Source organism: Elephas maximus, chromosome 3, assembly GCF_024166365.1.
Source record: "Elephas maximus indicus isolate mEleMax1 chromosome 3, mEleMax1 primary haplotype, whole genome shotgun sequence".
Lineage (NCBI taxonomy): Eukaryota > Metazoa > Chordata > Mammalia > Proboscidea > Elephantidae > Elephas > Elephas maximus.
The window spans coordinates 27,205,699-27,209,616 of NC_064821.1; the positions used below are offsets into that span (position 1 = coordinate 27,205,699).

At 39.5% G+C, this 3,918-nt stretch overlaps 1 pseudogene; it reads right to left on the reverse strand.

Moving 5' to 3' along the window:
- Nucleotides 1-1,738: 1,738 nt before the first annotated feature.
- LOC126072116 (olfactory receptor 7E24-like) lies at nt 1,739-2,669 on the reverse strand (annotated as a pseudogene).
- Between the last annotated feature and the right edge of the window lie 1,249 nt (nt 2,670-3,918).

The window sequence follows — 3,918 nt, forward strand, 5'->3', positions numbered from 1 at the left end:
CTTAGACTAAAGAAAAATAAGATAAAAGTACGTTTATTCATAATGCCTTGATGAACTGATGATCCTAGAGCACCAAAAGAGCCACAGTACTTGGAAATATGATACCCCCACCTTAATCCTCAGCTGTACAACCCTGACCAAGATATGTAATTTACAGCCACCTTTTTTACCTCAGCATACTGTGTATTGTTCCAGTTTTAGACATTTCACACATAGATTTATTCCTCAAATACTATTTATCAGTCAGGATTCAATAAAGAAAATTGAAAACACCATGAAGAGCATTTCATACAAGAAACTGGTAAAATACTTAAATAAGGACTGAAAGACAAAAAGGAGCAATGTGGCAACACAGAGATAGTAACTGGGGATAGAAGCTACCACACCAAGGTCTAAGAAAACAGGTATGAGGAAAATGTCGAGCTTATTAAGGTGTATTAAATTTTACTGATCATTACTGAAAAAACCTAACAATAAAGCTGGTTGGGAATTCAGAAGAGTAGTTTAGGATCCTCCCCTCTCTGGCCCCAGGATCACAGAGTAAAGAATAGAAGGCTGAATCTGGAGAAGGGAGACAATAGCTTATCAACAAGCACATGTAGCCAAGTTCATGGTGTGCAGAGCAGAATCAGTGGTGGTTCACTGGCAAAATTCTACCCTTCCCTGTGGAAGACCAGCTTTGATTCACAACCAATGTACCTCATGTGCAGCAACCACCTGTGGTTAGAGGCATACATTATGCAAAAATATTGACCAGGTTTCAGCACAGATTCCAGACCAAGATGGACTCATTTGAAAGGCCTGGTGGTCTACTTTGAAAAATCAGTCAATGAAAACCCTGTGGATCACAAAGGTCTGATCCACAATGTACCACAGAGATGGTACAGGACTGGGTAGTGCTGTCTTCTACAGTGTGTGGGGTCACAATAGAGGAGCCGCCAACAGCAACATGATGTACAGGGAGAAGATATGAGAAGAAACATCATCAGCAATACCGCGAAAAATCGCTTACCACGTGCTAGGGTACGTTCTCTCATATCTTTCCCATTGTAAGCTCTGATCACTTTGAGATCTTCAGCACCTGCTCAGGAGAAGTAAAAGACCCACAATAAACTAGTCATATTGGAAGAAAAGTCTGAAAGATCAATAGTTTTCACATTGGCTGAACATTAAAACTGCCTGTGGTGCTTTAAAAATCTTATGCTGAAGCCACACGCCATTACAATTAAATCAGAATCCATAGTGGTAGGACCAAAGCATCAATATTTTTTAGCTTCCTTTTTTTTTTTTTTTTTTTTGATGATTCCAGTGTGAAGTCAAGTTTTAGGAACAGTGACATGCATTGTCACACAAAACCTGCATATACGCTTCTGATAGATACAAAAGTAGTCTCAGTAATAGATATGAATTACAGTAAAAGATGAAGATTCTAAGTACATAAAAACAGATTTGTGCATTATAACAGAAATCCTGGGTCATAGAAGAGAAGCTACAGTTGGCTCCATAGCTGCAATGGGATTTGATCATGCAGACTGACATATCCCAGAATAATTCCACTATCCCAATAAGCATGTTACAAAGGAAGCAATGCTCAGATATGAAATTTAGAGACAAAACCTCTGATAACTAGAAAAAAATACATAACCAAGAGGCAAGATTTATGATTGCAGATGTCAGGTTTTACCATTTTTACCATTTTTCCAACCCACATGCCAAAAAGATAGCACAAGTGTTGATATTAGGCTGTTCTGCTAAGGAGCCTCAACAGGGCCCTCTTGATGTCCCTGTTCCTCAGGCTGTAGATGAAGGGGTTCAGCATGGGGGTCACCACAGTGTACATCACTGAGGACACTGCATACTGCCTGGGAGAAGATGAGACAGCTGAACTGAGGTACACTGCAAAACCTGTTCCATAAAATAAGCAAACAACTGACAGGTGAGAGGCACAGGTGGAAAAGGCTTTATACTTCCCACCTGAAGATGAGACTCTCAGAATGGAGGAAACAATTCGACTGTAAGAGAAAAGGATCCCTGAGAATGGAAAACCACCAAAGATGACACCAATACAATACACTAATATGATATTGATGGAGGTGTCAGAACATGCAAGGCTAAAGAGTTGAGTAGGGTCACAGAAGAAATGAGGGATTTCCACATCTGTGCAGAAAGTAAGTTGTGACACCATTGAAATGTGCAGCTGGAAGTCAAAAAGGCTGATAAAAAAAAGACACCAAAACCAGCAAGCCACAGTGGCGAGGGTTCATGATGACTGTGTAGTGCAGTGGGTGACAGATGGCCACAAACCGGTCATAAGCCATCACAGTGAGGAGCAGATCGTCCAGACATCCAAAGAGGTAAAAAAAGGTTATTTGTATCAGGCAGCCCCCATAGGTGATGGATTTGCTCTGAGTCTTGATGTTCACTAGCATCTTCGGGACTGTGGTGGAAATTAAACCAATGTCAGCCAAGGACAGGTTGGAGACGAAGAAGTACATGGGGGTGTGGAGATGGGAGTCTGAGGTGACCGCCAGGATGATGAGCAGGTTCCCAGTCACAGTGATCAGGTACATAGACAGGAACAGCCCAAAGAGGAGGGGCTGCAGTTCTGGATCCTCAGAGAGGCCCAAGAGGAGGAATTCTGAGACATCTGTTAGATTCTGTGGCTCCATGTACTTACGACAGCTTTTGGAAAAAGAATATTGTTAAAAAGGAAACAGGTAAACAGCCACCCGGTATTGTATCTGTATTTTGAATTCAAGAAACTCAGAAGTAAAGCCCACAAACTCATGTGTTCACACTTGTGTATCTAATATCCCAGTACTTTTCAGCAATATTACTCAGTTACAGAAAACTCAACCACTGTATCTCTCAAAACTTTTCCCTCATTGTTTTCTGTGCTATTCACTTTTTTCTGTACCCAACCACTTTAGAGATGCTATGCTAAAGAATGTTAAAATGGCAAGGACATTTTATGATAACAAGTTCATAGAAAGAGCAAACTATCACCTCCTCTCTGAGAGAAACACATACAATAGGAAATACCCTTTTAAGGAAAATTCATTTAAATTAAAGAACACTAAGAAACACTTGCAGTTACAAGGTGTGCAAACCATTAACAAACTTGGCTTTTAGGCAGAAAGGGTGGATTCCACCCAAAGACACCTCAGAAACAAGGTCATTGAAACCCAATGGAGCACAGTTCTACTCTGACACACATAGTGTGACCATGAGTCAGATTCTACTCAATGGAAACTGGATTGTTTTTTTTAAGAAGCAGTCAAATGTACTTTATTTTATACAAGTACAATGTATAAATTGCCTTGATTTGGAGTATTTATAAAACAGCATATAGGATACGAAGAGATTTAAAAAAAAAGAATCACCACTGAGTTAATTGCAACATGGTGACTCCATGTGTTAAAGAATAGAACCCCTCCATAGAGTTTTCATAGCCTTAATCTTTACAAAAGTGGATCTCCAGGTCTCTCTTTCATGGCACTGAAGAGTGCATACCAGCCACCAATCTGGAGGTAAATAGTCAAGTTCAAACCATTTGCTTCACCCAAGAACCTCATTAGCTAGATTCTAAATTACATTAAAATGTTCATCATCAGAGAGTGTGTTTATACGTCAATCATCTTCACAGGTTTTCATCATTCTTTGGTTTTCTGACATCCATCTTATATGGACATACATGGCCTTTCAAATATGTGGGTCAATTTTACAAAAATTTTAAAGTATATATCCTCTCCCTTGGCCTATTGGACATCAAACTTTGATAACTAAGTGTTTGATAAATGTTCATATCATACAACATTGCCAATTCCAAAGATGGCATTAGTGTAAAATGCACCAATGATTAAGCAATGATTTACTTTTCAGAAACACCCTGTGCCTATTTTTCACTGTGTAGACATT